This window comes from Protopterus annectens, chromosome 7.part1 (genome assembly GCF_019279795.1).
Source record: "Protopterus annectens isolate FY-2018-M chromosome 7.part1, PAN1.0, whole genome shotgun sequence".
NCBI lineage: Eukaryota > Metazoa > Chordata > Ceratodontiformes > Protopteridae > Protopterus > Protopterus annectens.
In genome coordinates this window covers 331918765-331936680 of record NC_056740.1, presented here as the reverse complement: position 1 = coordinate 331936680, position 17916 = coordinate 331918765, and the positions used below count along the sequence as shown (strand labels likewise).

The 17916-nt window shown below is 41.7% G+C and overlaps 1 protein-coding gene across 1 annotated transcript in view; it reads right to left on the bottom strand.

Moving 5' to 3' along the window:
* DALRD3 (DALR anticodon binding domain containing 3) overlaps positions 1-17916 on the bottom strand; it is a 1074922-nt gene that overhangs the window by 215495 nt on the left and 841511 nt on the right. The gene's annotated exons all lie outside the window — the stretch shown is intronic.

The window sequence follows — 17916 nt, the reverse complement described above, 5'->3', positions numbered from 1 at the left end:
CACTTGGTAGCTCAAGGCTGTGTTCCACAGAGCCATGGCTAGTCTGCAGAGAGGGTACAAGTGGATTCCCCCTGCTTGTTTATGTACCACATAACTGTGGTGTTGTCTGTCTTTACCAATAATTGTCCTGGAAGAATGCGGTCTTTGAAGGCTGTCGGGGAATTCTGTACAGTTAACATTTCTTTTTGGTTGATATGCAGGTGCATCTGTCTCGGGTTCCATTTGCCCTCAATGCACTGCCCTGCCAAGTGAGCCCCCCATGCATAGTCTGATACATCTGTTGTTATGGTTTGGGCGGAAGGGGGTAGAGTGAAAGGGAGCCCCTTGTTGTGGTAGCAGGCCTCTGCCCACCAAAGGAACTCTGTCTTTATACAAGGAATGATAGGAATCATTGATTCCAGGTCCTGAGAATGTTGACACCATTGCAGTTTCCTCATATGCAGTCTTGCATACAGAATTAGTAGAATGCAAGAGGCCATGAATCCCAGGGCTTGCAGATAGCTGAGTTTTTGTGGCCAATAGTTTGAAGTAAGTTGTCAAGTAAACTTGTTTCTCTGGAGTGAGGACAGCCATCTGGGAAGTTGTGTTCAAGCTTGCTTCCAGGAATACAATCTGTTGGCAGGGTACTAGGTGAGATTTCTCTAATTTATGGTGTACCCCAGAGAGGTTAGAAGTTTCTTTACGAATGCCAAATGTTTTAATAGCAAGTCCTGGCTTTCTGCCTGAATCAGACAATCATCCAAGTATGGGTATATTTGAATTTTTCTCTGCCTGCAAAATGCAATGGCTGGAGCTAGACACTTTGTGCATACCCTGGGCGCAGTAGGTAAGCCAAAGAGAAGTGCAGAGAACTGGAGCCTGCCCTGAAGCGTAGGTATTTCCTGCAAGATTCCCTTATTGGAATGTGCAGGTAAGCCTCCTTTAAGTCTAAGGTTGCCAACCTGGCATCTTTGCCTAGCATAGGAAGCAGCTGTTGACGTGTTAGAATTTTGAATTTTGGTATTACCAAAAAGGTGTTTAAAATAGAGAGGTCCAGGACAGGACGCCAGGAGCTGTCTTTTCTGGGTACCAGGAAAAGTCTTGAATAAAAACCTTTTCCCCTTTCTTCTACTGGGACAGGTTGAATAGCCCTGATACTTAGAAGAGAGAGAACCTGCTATTGGACCTCTGCCCACAGATTTGGGGGTAGGTCTAGCCAACCGTTTGGGGTTGGTAAAGAATGGAAGTGGAATCTGTATCCTTGGGAAACTATATTCAAAACTCATTTGTCCTGGGTAATGAGTTCCCAGTTTTTTGCATGCAGAGTGAGCTTTCCTCCTAAGGGAGCAGGCAGTTGAGCAGGGCTTGGAAGGGTTAAGGTTAAGTTGTTGTGCCATTTTTCCGTAGGGGGTGCCTTACTACTCCCTGCTTTGGAAGTGGGAGCCCCCCACTGCTTAGGCCTGTGCGTAGCCTGAGACTGTAACCTAGGTGGTCTGCTCTTCCTGGGTTTGGACTGAGAAGGCCTGGAAGAGACTGGAAAGGACCAATTCTTTGAAGGCCAATGCCTACTAAATGTGGGAGGCTGTACTTGCAGGAAATGTTTAACAGTTTGCATAGATTTAGATTTTTCCTCCATCTTTTTGAGGACTTCTTCGGCTTTGTTGCCAAACAGGTGGTCTTGGTTTAAGGGAGCATCCAGTAATTTAGCTTTAACATGATCGGGCAAGTTTTGCTCCTTAAGCCAAGCATGCCTTCTAAGTACAGACCCAGTGACAGCAGCCCTGCAAGATGCTTCTAAAGAGTCAAAACCACATTGCAAAGTAGGTTTACCAACTTGTTCTGCAGAATGCATTAAATCCTGTAATTCTTTGTGTTCAGCACAGTCAGTAATCAACAACATTTTCAGTTTCAGTAGTCCCATAATATGCTGCTGGTACTTTAACATATGAAACTGACAATTCAAAGCCCTTATGTCCAAAGTAGCAGAAGTGTATACCTTCTTACCCCATCTGTCCAAGGCTCTAGAATCTCTATCAGAAGGGGTAGGATTTTTGGCAGCAGTAGCCTTAATGCCCTTTGGTCCTTGGGAAATGGTCTCTGGATCCGCAGAAGGATTCTTGAAGAGGAACTTGTGAGAGTCAGGTACTCTGTAATACCTGTCAGATTTTCTGGGAGCTGGGGGTAAAGTGTCTGGGGAAAGGCTAGATTCCAAGAAAACATCATCTACAATGTCCAGAACAGGAGGGATAGCTAAAGGCCTGTGTTGAGGAAGGAGTAAGAATTCCATAAGCATCTAGACTCCTCCCAACACAGCCCCAAACAATTCTGGTCCTCCATAAACTCCATCCTCCCCCCAGGTAAAGTCAGTACCCCTCCTCCTAACATCCCTCACTCCTCCGAAAATATTGCTACCTCCTTCAACACACACTTCACACAAACCATACTATCACTAGCTAAACAACACCCCCCCCCCTCCAACCCACACCTTCAACTAGTAATCTCCCCACTGCCTTCTCTTTTTCGCCTGTACCTACCTCAAACATAAAAAAACTCTTAACTAAACTTAAGCCCACCAAATTAGCAGCAGACAACCTCCCAAGTGAATCACAGCTGATGCTCTGGCCTACCCAGTATCCATCTTGATTAACTGATCTCTGTCAGAAAGTTACGGACACAGGTGGAATTCCAGGAGTGTATTTTCTGTTTCCCGTCCAGTTATCCAGGTTGCACTTAAAAAGGGATAATGAGGTACTCTGCTTGATGTGGAGAGGGTGTCTATTCCAGAGATGGCCGAGTCTCTGAGACACAAATTTGTCCCGCCAACAAGTTCTATTGATATCACAGACCATGTTGAGGTCACACGTACAGGTTGCTCGAGTGGAGGTTGACATGCGGATATGCAGCAATCCCATCAAGGCGGGGTCTAAGACAAGAGAAGATGTTTTTGCTTCATTTTGACATAAATTTTTGAAGAAGCAGACCCACATTTGCCAGGAAAAACCTCTGCAGAGATAGACACAGCAGTCTGGCTACGCAGAGGGGTATTCCCTTCCCCTTCTGCCAAAACTAACAGGAGTGATTCTCCCCTTACCCACCAAGGGCGCTCCAACAGCTGCAGAGAATTCAACTAACTTATGGTCCATGGTGGTTGTAGGAAGTAAATTAGAGGGAGCCAAGGAAAAAGATGAATGGTCTGAGGAACCAGAAATGGCCACAGCAGAATCATCTATCAGTTGTTGAGGCAGTTTAGTAACCTGCTGTGGTGGAAAAGGCTATTTATTAATCTCCTTCATTCTGTGGCTGGAAGAAGGAAGAACCAAGAAACTGGAAGGTTGTTGAATGGTTATGCAGAAAAAGATGTCCAATTTCCTGGGAAGCCTTGCACCAGAAGACAGTAAAACAGGCAATAAGTAAAAAATAACTTTTTCCACATAAAAAAAAAAAAACAATACAAAACACTTTAAAAACTTACCACAGCCCCCAGAAGTAGAATAACCCAACTTTTACTTCAGAAAAGGTACTATTAAATCAGTATATATATTTTTCCCCCACAGAAATAAAAAGTAACGGTCCTGTTTAAGTTACTAAAAGTCACTCGAGTCTATAAAAACTGTATCCCAGCTTAAAATTAATACTTTCACACATAGTTTTGTTTCTGCCATAAAAAAAATGAACATGGAAGTTTGTTTTTCCCCAAAGGTAACTTGCCTACCCAGCAATGAAAAACATTAGTTGACAGTCTTTTAAACACCGCTAGAGAAGAGCTCTTCGGTGGCAGGAAAGCTCTGAAGGGCTTGGTGCCCAAACCACTCTTTTAGTCAGTTCAGCTCAAGCTGACCAATGGTTTAGGCCTGTGGAAGGTGCCTCTGAAGATTTGGAAGCTGGTTGACAGTTGTATCCTGTGTGGGATACAACCCATAAAGCTAAGGCAACTGCAGCAGACATCAATATGAAGAGCATCCACTATTGCCTTGGTCAAAAAAAAAGGATTACAAAAATAATCCTTGAACAGTCCTGCTGACTCTTTAGAAGAACCCTGTTTATAGCAGGGAAAGGTGGAAAAGCAAAGAAAAAACACTCTCTTGCATGGAAATTAAAAGGTTTGTATATTCCAGGTCCAAGTCCAAATATATGGAAAGTTAGACTAACTTTTTTAACTCTCGAGACTTGAGGTAAAAAATTTACTTAAGGGTTTCTCCATGTATGGATTCATTTCTGGACGATCCCTAATGCAATTCTCATAATGGGGGATCTTTCCTAGTCCTACAGTAATGCTCTACTCTGAATGAATGTAGGTAGTGAAAAGGTACTGGCACAGCTAAAAAGCTAGCTCCCCAGACTCCTCATCTAGTCTGCAAGAGGATAGGAAATGTTGTTGTCCCCCTATTTACTTGTGTACTACATCACTGTGTTGTAGTATGAGATAACTATCATAAGGCCTGGAAACTAAAGATGGTTTGGGAATCTCAAAATATTCATACAGCCATTATTTCTATAGCATTTTTTGTGCTTAAATATGTCTTGCTTCACAGGCCCTGGACCTTCATCACCCTTATACCTCATATACAGCTCACCAAACAAGTCTATTGCATTTGTGATTAACTTAGTACGGGCTGAAAGAACCAAAAGGAAGACCTAGGATAACAGGTCATCAATTCAGACTCTAAGTAATTAATTCAACAGAAATCTCAGACCTAAAATCAGAAAAGGGGGGAGTTGGGGCCACATAGATCTTGTGAACCATAGAAATGTCCTTATAAGAAAACTGGTCCAAATAATCATGGAAACAATCAAAGTCATAAATCTTAAGTCTGATATATTCCCTGGCATAAACCAGTTTGCCAGAAGAAAATGAGAAAATGCTCCCTATAACACTGAACTTTGTTGTTGAGGAAGAAAAGCTATCATTAAAGAAGAATCCCCCTGGCATTTCCAAAACGCAATGGTGCAAACTGGAATGAAAGAAAATGTCTAACTATTCAGCATCAAACGCACGCAGAGAAAGAGAGGTTTTAACCACAGACTATTGACAGTAAGAGAGATGATGTAAAAAAAAATGTCAAAATTAAAAAAAAAATTGTTATAGGTTTCCATACTTTTTCCTACTTTGCTACTGGAAAGTACATAGCCAAAATACTTTCCCTGCTAGATCTAAGGAACAGGAATTATTATGCATGCTAATACAGGAAGGAATGGAGAGTATAGAAGAGATGGATGAAGAAGATTTATAGTAGCATTCTCACAGAATTATCAGAATCCAATTATCTGACATTATATGTTGTCACAGAAGAAAAAGGAAAACCTAGGACCTGGGAAATAGAACACGATACCAGGGAGAGAGTGGAACAGATGATGGAACAAACAGTCCATCTGCCTTTTTTTTTTTTTGAGGAGAACAACCAAATGAAAATAAGAGCTGTTACTGATCAAAGCTAGGAGCCTGAACAAGAAACTACACTCCCTACAAGCCCTTCTCACCATGGAAGACACTGACCTCTGTGTAATGACTAAGACATGGTTTAAAATAGCACAGAGCACTTTGGCTGTCCAGGGCTATAACGCCTTCCACTTGTTTAGACCAGCTAAAGTGGAAAAAGCTGGAGGTATTTCAATCTACATCCAGAACAGACTGACATCAAGGCTGGTTAAAGCAGCATGATCCATTAGAGCTTCTTCATGTCCAAATAACCATCAGAAAGGTCTAGTACCATATGTTAGCTAACTACAGAACTTCTTTGTGACAAAGGAAAGCCAAAATGCCTAACTACAGGACCTAGAATCACTCAGTATTAAACCCAATACCATTTTCCTAGGTGATCTAAACTATCCAACTATAGACTGGGAAGCTTACACCAGCCACTAGTGCACAAGCACAGAGACTCCTGGACTTTGTCCAGACAAATGCCCTGGAATAATTAGAGTACCTGGTAGGGGGAATTCTTGTCCTTCCTAACATAGCATCTTGCATAATCCCTTTTGTATCTTCACCACTTGTTAGGTATGACCATAAAGCAGTCACCTTCAAAATAAAACTGAAACCAGAGATCTCTTCCCCCAAGGTACTGTTACAAACTTCTTTAAGGTAAACTACCTGCTCCTAAGTGATACACTGGCAAGCTTCAAACCTCCACCAAACCCAGTTAAATCCACTGAATACACAGAAATGTACACCACCACATTATACCAGCATGTAAACAGCTGCACAAATGCACCTGCACCCTGCAGGAACAAGTACAGGGCAAACTCCAGAAACAAGCCCTCATGGTAGAACCATAACATCAACAAACTTTATAATAAAAGTAAAATAATTTTGACTTAAAGTAAGAAGAGTAATTCCTAGAATGTTACAGCCTTCATTACTGAAATAATCAAACAACTGAGGAGCTTAATAAAATCTACCAAAGCCAAGTTTGAGGCTAAAATAGCTACCCAAGCCAAAGACAATCTCAGGCATTTTTAGTTATGATGGTAATCTCAAAAACACAATACAGCATTGCAGTGAATGCACTGAGCTGACTGTACACGATGGTACCTACAATGAGGCTAAAGATATAGAAACATACTAGCTGATATGTTTAGCTGTAACTTTTCCCCTATCTCTCCTATCCATCTGTCCCTCAAGATATACATAAATTAGGTTTGTCTCCATCTATCACACAAGACAAGTCCTAAAAGTGTTATTAAAAAACAAAAAATACTGCATTGATGGGGTCTTTACAATGTCTCTGGATGCATCTTAAATAGCATGAAGCACAATTTAGCCATGTCCCTAACAATACACTTCAATCAGCCTCCATACAGGTTTTGTACCAAGAGAATGGAGAACAGCTGTAGTCATTCCCTTGCATAAAGAAGGACCTTACACAGACCCAGGCATTACAGACCAATAAGTCTTACCAGTGTCATATACAAAGTCATGGAAAGACGTATCATGGAATTAATCTATCAGGACATAGGGAACCTCCAAACACTAAACCCATCTCAGTTTGGACTTGTTAAGGGCAGGTTATGCTTACTCAACTTGGTGGATTGTTTTGAAAAGGTCATCAAAGCAATTGATGAAGGCAAAATGGTAAACACTGCCTACCTCACCCTGGCCAAAGCGTCTGATACAGTTCCTCACTCAGACACAGTATAAAAGCTAAATAAACTGGCAATAAACCTCTGTGTAACCAAATGTATTGCCAAATGGCTCACAGATAGGACACAGACAATCAAAATAGAGGAAGTTACTTCCACAAAGTGGCCAGTTGCCAGTGGAGTCCTCCAGGGTTCTGTGCTGGGACCTCCCCTGTTTGGCATCTACTTTTCTGAAGTAAATGCTAATGCCAAAGGGCTCTGACAAAGTTTGCAGATGATTGCAAGTTAGGAGCAGTCATTGAATCCTCAAATGATTTAGCCATCTTGCAGGAAGGTTTGTCTCAAATAAATACCTGGTATCAAAATTATGGACTAAAACTAAATGCCAAAAAATGCATTACTGTGCCTTTTGGAAGTCATCTACCTCAGGGGACTACCGCACTGACAATATGGCCCTAACAGCTGACTCAGTTGTTTGTGATTTGGGAACTTATGTGGACAGTGACTTAACTTTTGCTCAACATGCAACTCTAGTAAGAAAGTCCTTCTATATTGCACTGCTTATAAACAAATGTATTTTGTCTGATCTAGAGATGTCACTGTTCACCTTTACTCAGTCCTCATTAGGCCAGTCATGGAGTATAATGCCCCCCTTTGGTATGTATCTGTCCAGACACATGCAATAGCTGGAATACCCATAGAAATATGTTACTAAAAGGATACAAGGCCTAAACATGTCTTACATGGACTGACTCAAAGCCCTGTCACTATAAGTGGTATCCTACATACTAAGAGGTGATCTGTGCCTGGCAGACAAGGCATCCTCTGACACATTAAAGATGGAGGTACTGAACATCAGCAAGTCAAATGGCATCATAAATACTTGGTCTAGGGATCTAAACCTCTTCTGAAACATCAACAGAATGGGTTGGAGAGACAAGTATATCTTGCAGAGGATATTGGTGCTGTGGAACAAACACCCCATCTACACCAAACAAAGTTTATCCCTGTCCATGTTCAAGCACAACTTAGATCTAGGGATGGGAAACAGAAAATTTACCCCATGACTGCCCCCTGTACTACTACTAATGGACAGCTCCTAAATTACAGCTCCTAGATGCTTTATCTCAAGCATGGGTCTCCTCAAATTATCTGTAGTATGATCAGAGTTATTCTCCTTAGAAGTAATATATAATTATCAACCACAGGATGGGTAAGGTCAATCTATAATCAAAATGGGATAAGTTATTTTGAGCACAAAAACGGAAATTGGCAAGGCTTAAAATGGTCCTCAAAGACAGCTTGCCTGGTACTTACCTAATCACCTATAACATTCCTCCTAAGCCTAAAAAAACATTCCTCCTAAGTCTTTCAAATGTTTTGTTTTTCCGGAATACTAAATGGAATGGAAAATGACTGCAGTTAGTTGTTTGCAGGCTAAATTAGACAAAGAAAGCAGTGCAGTGTCTGGCCGGGAATTTAGAAAAGAGAAATCTGTGGGATTAAAGCATCTTACATAATTATCAGATAATGGAAACTGGCAGTTGACAATCAGGTAAATAACTAGTTATGCTGAATGACAGGAAATTAATTTTCTTCTGAAACAGAAAGGACTCCACTAATAAAACTGAAAAGCTTTAAATAATTTGCCAAGACCAGACAATCCTCCTTAAAAAATTTAAGTGGAGAAACAATGCAAAAACTTTATAACTTTAATTCTTTTCGCTGGGAAATTTTGTAACAAAAAAAGAGTGGGGGGCAGCCCACTCTGGGAGAATTCCTAAAGGTGAAAAAGCAAAGGAAACACTGTCCATTCCCTTCACCAATACCAACAAGAGTGGTTCTCCCTACCCAAAATGGGCAACCAAACAGTCACAGAGAATGTATCTGTCTCCTATTCATTAGAGGTTCTCCAAGAGGCACTGGGGGGCTAAGAAGAAAAAGATGACTGGTCTAAGCAGCTCAGAATGGCCACAGCAGAGTCATCCACTAGCAACTAAGATAAACAGATGTTGAATAGAACCAAAGCTTCTAAAAAATATTTTTACTACCTGTGGTTTGAAGAAGGAAAAAAGCAAACTGCCAGGATCCCAGTCCCTATCTTAGCTGTCAAAGAAGTCCAAAAATCTGATAGTGGAATCTGAATGAATCTGTCTTATCTTGTGAAATAAAACTGACAGTTGAGGTAAAATTATTAAGTGACAACCACCAAACACACTAGTCTAAGTCCCTAGCAACTAGTCTTGATAGAAAAGTTAATCTGTAGTACTCAGAAAAAGGTTACTTTACAATTAATTTAAATAGCCCAAAAAGAAATCATGTTCTTACTGTAACATTCCATCTGTGTTGTCCATCTTCATTTCCATTAACCTGTGGGTATTGGCTCTGATCCGCAAAACCAATTGGCCACTTTTTTACAGCTTGAACTTCCTGACTTGAGCTTCTCCCTATACCCAAAATGCCCCATTTCCCCAACGTACCTCAGACCAAGTTTGCTAGAAAGGGCATGGCACCTAAACATGTTTACATTATAGCAGTTACACAACTCTATAATTAAGCAACTTCAATAGCTCGACATAAGAAATAGAAATTCCTTTGAACATTCAACCAGGCTTCCCAAAGACTAGGATGGGGGATGAGAAGTGGAAAGGTTAATGGAAATGAAGATGGACAACACAGATGGAACATTATGGTAAGAACATAACTTCTTTATCTGATGTCGCCCTCTTCATTCCATTAACCTGTGAGACAGTCCCCAGCTAATAAGATCCAAGGTGGCCCTCATGGAAGGATATTCCGGAGAACAGCAGAACCAAAAGCACTTCTACTCCTGGATATGACATCCAATTTGTAACGTGCAATAAGCATGTGGGGGTTAGACCAAACAGCTGCAGCACAAATATCCTCAATTGAAATTCTAGACCAAAAAGCCTACGAAGTAGCCATAGACCATGTGGAGTGGGTCTTAATAGGTCCTGATATTTTTGGAAGAATAAACAAAAGTAATACAGTCTTACTTTGGTAATAGATCTACCTCTTTTTGTAACTGAAAAGGATACAAACAACTGGTCAGACTTTCTAATGGGCTTGGTTCTATGTAAATAAAACTGAAGCTGTCTATGAACATCAAGCAAATGGAGGGTATATTCATCTTCTTTGTTTAGATAATTAGAAAAAATGACTGGAAGATTGATGGACTGATTAATGTTCCCTTCCTTAGCCACCTTGGTTAAAAACAAAGGATTCGTGTGTGAGGTAACTCTATTCTTGTGAAAAATCAAGTATGGAAAATTAGAAGAAAGGGCTTGAAGTTCAGATACTCTCTTCTTGCAGATGTGATAGCTACTACAAAAAGATTTATCTAAGAAAGGAATTTCAAATCCACAGCAGTTGCAGGCTCAAACAGTGGGTGGACCAAAGCTTGCAAATTCATCTTTAGATCCCGCAGTGGAGTAGGATCTTTCACTGGAGCCCAGAGCAGGAAAATGCCCCTAAGAGAAGCTTTACAAAGCTTAGAAGAAGCAAGGGATAAGGAATCGAAGCCAAAATGTAAACTGGATATGGCTGCTAACTGGACTTTGACAGGAGAATAACCTCACCAAAAATGGAAGCCAAAAAGTCAAGTATGACCACCACTGGTGCTGTAAAAGGATCTAGCTGTCTTTGTTCAGCCCAAATAGAAAATCTCTTCCACTTGCTTTTATAAATCTTACGGGTTGAAGACCTATGTGAGGGGACCAAAATATCTTGAACGGGGAAGAAAACCTAGGATATCTTGCCATCATCAAAGTGGAGAAACATGCGGTTAGCTTCAGGTCCTGTATGTCCAGATGGGGATGCCCTGATGGGTGAGAGAGAGCAGATCTGGGACTGGATCCAACCTCATCAGAGGGCAAACCAGATGAGACCAAAGGAAGGTGAAGAAGGTTCATAGAGTTCAAAAGGGAGCAATGAGGATTACTTTGCTCTGCAACCTGAAAGCTTTCTGTAAGAACTTGGGAATTAGTGGTATAGGAGAAAAAGCATAGAGAAGACCAGAGAGCCAAGCATGGACAAGATTGTCCCTGGGTGACTGTCTCTGAGGAGGGGTCAAGGCAAAGTACCTGCTGCATTTATTGTTGAAAGGGGATGTACACAGATCACAGCAGGGGGGAGACCCCATTTGTGGAAGATCACGTCTGCCATTGACCGATTCAGAGACCACTCATGAGGCATCAGTAATACTCAACTGCCCTGGTCTGCTAATAAGTTGGATTCCACTGGAATGTGCACTGCTACCAGAAAGCAGTTGGTAGAGATCGGTCACTGCCAAACCCTCATCGTTTCTTAACATAGGAGGTAGGACCTGGTTCCTCCCTGTTTGTTGATGTACCAAACTACTGACATGTTGTCCGTTTGAACTGCAATAGTCCCCAGAGGTAGAAAGTTGTCAAGTTCTTGCAATGCTAAAAGAACCGCTCTCATCTCCAGTACATTGATATGTAACTTGGTCTGCTGGGACTTTCATGTGCCTTCTTGGACTGTTCAACTCAGATAATGTACCCCCTCCCCAGCTGGGAGGCATCCGTGATCAACATGGTGTTTGGGGATGGAAGGATGAATAGACATCCTTTAGCAGCACCAGTGGAATAAAACCATCAAAGCAGATATTCCTTACCCACTAGCGACAGTTTAATGGGAAGGCTGAGAGGATTGAACTGCTAATTTCCATTTCAATATCCTCCTGTAGAAACAAGCCATGGGCAGGAGAATTATAGTAGCAGCCACTGAACCCAATGCCTTGAGAACTAAACTGGCTAGAGGCTGAGGTATGGTTAGAATTTGTCTGATATGACTTCTAAGATTCATTACCCTGTCTGTTGTCAGATAACCACAGGATGACCTTGTACTTAGATGAGCCCCAATGAAATCCATGACCTGAACCGGATCCAACTGAGATTTCTGCATGACGATAGTTATCCCTAGAGCTGGGGCCAGCTGTATTAAGAAGTCTCTGGCTTGAATGACTAGATGTCTGGTTGGAGCAGTCAGAAGCCAGTCGTCCAAATACTAAAAAATCTGATAACCCTGCAGTCTGAGATGCGCTGCCACCACTGCCAAGCATTTGGTGAACACCCTAGGGGCTGTGGTGAGACCAAATGGTAGTGACCTGAACTGGTAATGACTGGATCCCAGTCTGAAATGTAAAAATTGCCTGGAGCGTCTGTCCAATTTTATATGGTAGTACACATCCTTCATGTCCACAGAGCACATCCATTCTTCTGCCTTCGAGAGAGGCAAGATGGGCTGGATTGTGACCATCCTGAACTTTGTGTGCTTTACTGATTTGTTCAGAGAGGTCAGATCCAGAATTGGTGTCAAGTACTCTGTGCTTTTGAGTACTAAAAAGAATCTGGAGTAAAAGCCTGATCCGACTTGATTTGGGGGGGGGGGCCTCTTGGATGACTCTATTTTGCAAAAGTTTTTCTATTTCATGGGCCACATCCTCCCTCTGACTGGATGGAACATCGGGGAGGTAACATTCTTCCTGGGAATTTCCAGAATGGGAATGAAGTATCCTCTGGATATGATCCTTAACATCTATTTGACAGCTGTGATGGCCTCCCAAGTTTCTGAGTGCAAGTAGAATCGCCCCTGACTGCCTTCAGAGTAGGACAGTTAGGTAACTGTTCAGGATTGCTGGAAGGGCTTGTCATGAGAGGTTTCCTGTGACCCCTGATTTTGCAGAACCCCCCCCTTGGCTGTGTGGGAGGTGTCTTCCATTTTGATTACCCTCCCTCCTTTGCGCCTGGGGAAAAATTCTCCCTCAGTGTCCTGAAAAGGACCCTGTGACTTTCGAAACCACATTTTCTTATTCCCATGTTGGTTCCTGGAGAAGGTCCTTTGTGGGCTGGGGAGGACACCCAGGTAGTTGATGGGCCTGACCCGAAAGCCTCCCACAACACTGATTCCTCCAGGGAAGGGTTCTGGGTTGACTAACCACCCCTCTGGTGCAGGATTGCTAAAATGTCTCCAAAGGAGACCTTGTTGAGGGGTGACTTTGCAGTCCTTATCCTTCCTTGAAATCTGTGTCCCTGGTAACCGAGTCCATAGAGGAATCAATGTGTCTCCTTTTACAAAGTCTCTTCGGAGGGACCTCCTTGATGGGACTCTCTGGGGAGGTATTGGAAGATGCCTGGGGTTTCTCCATGGGGAGAGGGTGGAAGCTTAGGGGAAATGGCTGTCCACACAGCAGAGTGGAGGCCTCAGGAACCAGACCAGAATGGGTGGGAGGAGGTACCATGGCAGAAAGTGCCAGGGGTCTCCCAGGATGGGACAGGACCCTCTCCAGCACTTTAAAAGCCCAAGGGCTCTGAGTCTCCAAGATCTGTCCCACTGGGGCCAAAGCCACTGAGGCTGACACCTCATGGAGAGCTTGAGTCTCCTTCTCTGAAGATGGAGTCAGAGCCAAGCTATCAACGGCTGAAGCACCTAGGGGAGGCGAAGGTTCCAAATGCCTCAGAGTTGATGTCATCCTTCCAGGAACTGACCTTGACTCTACGGCTCTGAGACACATTCAGAACCAAAGCCATCAGAGCCGAGCAGGTCAGGGAAACCATCAGAAGTGAAGAGGAGATCTCTATTGGCCCTACCACCTCAGCACCATGGACCTACAGTACCGAAGACTCCAAAACTAAGGGTCAGATCGGAGGAGGAGCCAAAGGTCGGAATGATGAACCTCTTATGGATCCAGATAAGGACGGAGTGGAATCAAGCCCCATCTGAATCTGAGTCTTTAGGAATTGTGTCATCATTCTGTAAGAAAGGCTTTGGGAAGACCTGGAAGATGCTGATGACGGGGGTCTCAAGGATCTCTTGGGAGATTGGGACTGAGATCTCGGAACTTGTACTGTCGCTGCCAAGCAGAGCACCAACAAAGTAGGAGCTAGTGGCAAGTCACTCGGCCATGGGACAAGGGAGGGTAACAGTGGAGGAGGAGAAGAGGTCGGAACCGAGCTGGGTGTTGACCAGGTCAACTGCAACAGCTTCGGAGATTTTCTGGGTGGCTCTGAGGACAAAAGGGTGGGGGAGTGCTTCCTGCTCTCCTGGGTGTCGTTAGGATTCTCAGGAGGGGGGTTGAGCCCCTGAAGTTGACTGTACCGCTGAGATGGTGGAAGGAGGCAGCAAACCTTTGAGTACCAGCTTACTCTTTCTGTCTGCCAGAGCCCAGGGGTGGAAGACCTGACAAAGAATGGAAGGGGCCTCAAGACGAATAGGCCCCCAAGCAATAAACACACTCCCTGTAGCCGTCAGACAAGGGAATATTCCACCCACAGGAAGTGCATTTTTAAAATCCTTGAGGTTTCTCTGACATCCTTAAGAGAGAAAAACAAGGAGAAAGAAAAACATTTTTTTTTGGAAAAAAAACAGAGAGAGAGAGAGAGAGGACTAACCACACAGAAACCCAGCTAACAGTGACAAGACTTAAGTTAAAACTAAGGAGCATGACTACAGCAAGGACAACTATAGGTCTTGAAGAGCAGAGGAAGACTATACGAGAAAAAGTGAAACACTCACAAAACTCCAAAAATTTGACTTTAACCGGAGGAAGCTCAGGAGCCAGGTAAACTCGCTGCTAAAGCAAAGCGTCGCAAATGAAATTTCAGGTACACTGGGGCAGCGGGGTATTGTGGGTATAGGGAGGAGCTCAAGTCAGGAAGCTCAAGCTGAGAAAAAGCGGCCAATTGGTTCTGAGGATCAGAACCAATACCCACACGTTAATGAAAGGAAGAGGACAACATCAGATCTGCTTTTTACCAGAAATGGTATTTGAAAAATGGTTAGGAGTAACAATAGTAATAATTCAATACATTTTAAGGTAAAATTTTTAATACCCGCCACCAGAAGTTTTAGCTCCTAACCACAAAGTCTAACAAGCAGGCAGACCTTTTCCTCACAAAAAGTGACCCTCTGCAGTGAATTCATTAACAGAAAATTAAAACTGGGATTTTACCAATACTGTATAGACAAAACAGTAAGGTAAAATAAAAACATGAACAATAAAGTTGTGAGTTAAAATTGTTAACTGACAACCCTCATAACTAGAAATTTTAGACCTTAGATTCAGAATTAAATGAAAAAAATGAACCTTTTCCATACAAGAAAAAAAATGCTCCGCAGTGAATTCCTGAATAGAAAGCCAAGACTGGCTTTTTAGTAGAACCAGCATTTAACAAGTAGTTAAGTGAAACGATGACAAATAAACACAAACATTTTGAGGCAAGATTCTTAGTGACAACTTTCAAAACCCAGCCATCAATTCTGACTAAAAGGTAAGTGTTTTCCTCACAAAAACAGTTAATTAGCAAGAAATTTCCAAACAGGTAATCTAAATTCCATAAGTCAGAATAACAGTAAACTGTTTCCATGACAACTGCTGTAAAAGATACAAATTAAATGACTTTAAACACATTTTCATAGAGAAAAACATTTTGTAAAAAAATAGATAGTTGTGGAAGGTAATCCCCAATGGGGTACTTATTTGCACAGCCTTGGAAAAAGTTAGCTGACTGAGGGCAGCAAGAATGTTCTGAGTTTTTGTAGGACTAGTCATGATACTTAGACTACTCTTATTGAGCTGTACAGTGGCTAGGGCATACAGGAGGTGTCCTAAAACTTTGGGAGCTGGCTGGTGCTGATCCTTGCCAGGATGCAGCCCAAATAATTTACGCTACTGCAGCAATGATTTAATGGTGAACATGTAAGAATTGGTATGCAATGATTTCTGCTTCTATTTTGAGATATTCTAATGGCAGGTTATCAGCTGCAAGAGAAGTGAAGTTTCTGAATATTTTTTACTGTGGTAAGTAAGAAAACAGTGTCAGTATCCATGTCACCTACTGATGTGTTGGTGTTGGGTGCAATGGGTTTATTAAGAAAGTTAGAAAAATGTATGTAATATGAATTAAATCTGCATGCTATCATAAATTGTTTCATCTGACAATAGGCAGGGCTGTGATTTTTGACCAAAGTTTACTGACTGTTGACCAAAGCTACTGTGGAGTTTTACTGAGGTTTTCATGTAGATTAGAACAGTAGTTTTGTTTAGCTTTTGGATGATGCTGTTAGTTAAATTACGTAAGTATCAATATTGTTGCAGACTGTTTATTGTTTTTTTTTCCTAAAAAAAAATTCTGTGCTTTATTTCTGTTATGCATTAGCTTTTTGTAACTGATATAAGCCATGGAGCAGCTTTTGATTAGACTATTTTCTTGCTTTGTTGTACTAGAGCAGTTTAATATGGAGAGGAAGGTTTTGTTGAAATTATGTGCATCATCTAAAGACAGTGTTTCTTATGGATCCCATTTACTATGCTTAAGGACAGACAAGGTTTCCTAACAGAATTTGGTTGTATTTCTGACAATTTTATATTGGACTTATCTATGTATTTTGATATGTTTGATATGTCAAAATTGGGTTATGATGTTAAGTATAATTACTACATGAAATAGTTTGACATGGTCTATTGTTATTATCCAGTCAAAATGTTTTCCTGTCCACTAACTTGATCTGTCTTTGCGAAAATATGCATCAGCTCTGTTACTCTATATACAGCAATAGTAGGGTAAATAGTTTCGTGAGTACACTTGGGCCAATCAATATTAAGGTCACCTATGATTATTGTTCAAATTATTTATTTATTTAACATTTGTTTGCCATGAAAGTCGGACTGGACACAAGTCCTTTTTCAGCGGAGGCCCGGTGACAAAAGCTCCACATATTACACAGTTTAATAAAGTAAAATTTCTTGGGTACAGAAGCAAAACACTATACATTTTACATAGCATAGCATAAAATTAGGGTGATAATTTAAAATGTACAACAGAAATAAGTAGGATGAGCAATGTCACGCTGTGAAGGTACAAGGATTACAACTTAAACTGAACAGTCAAAGTGACATTCCTTATGATAAGTATTGTAATAATATAAAGTGTGCAGTAAACGTTTATACTTAGAAGAAGTAACTGCTGAGAGGAAGAAAGAGTGGTATGAAGACTGAGGCTTGCAGGATAAAGAGAGGTATACTGCCTTAAAATAAGGGAGGTGTGATTACCCTGGGTGAGCAGGAAGAAGATGTAGTTAGACTAGCCTGTGGAGTCACAGTTTTAAGTGATACACTTGTAGTTATCAAGGATAACATTTCTTCAGAAGCCGATTTGTCTGTACTAGGTTGCACATACAATTTTACTATACATATTTACTTTTGTGTTTTAATTTAGGTGAGGCTACTAGGACTTCAATGCCATTAACTCTTGATATTTCGGGTCTATATTACGTTGGTATATTTAAGTAGCGGGGGTGTGGGGGGTGCAGGGAGTCTTGCCCCCCTGCTTACAGTGTTTAAATGATTTGCTTGGGTGGGTTTTTGTATTTTTTGTAAATGTTTGAAGTTTTACGACTTCGACATTTACGGGTCGACTATTACGTTTTCGAATACATTAGTATTTGATAATGTAATATAGACCCTCCCTGGTATTTCAATGGGGTGCATGGCATGGCACTGCAATAGTACATCATCAGAAGGATAAAACTAACTTGTCTCACAACAATCTAAGCCCAGGTCACATTCCCCATTAGTGGGTGAACAATCCAACACTTGGTGAAGTCGGCTTCACAATTATAGCAACAGCTGACATCAAAAGACAAAAAAGCAATGTGGCTATGAATGCTTAACTGCTAAAAGTCAATAATTCCTGTTGACACCTCCTGCTTAAAACTCCCAAAAGCCAGAAAGATCATGAGGCCACAATTTCAGTCTGTATTCAAACTAAAAACCATGGTCAAGCAAGTTTTTGTCCTTATGCTCCACTGGAGGCT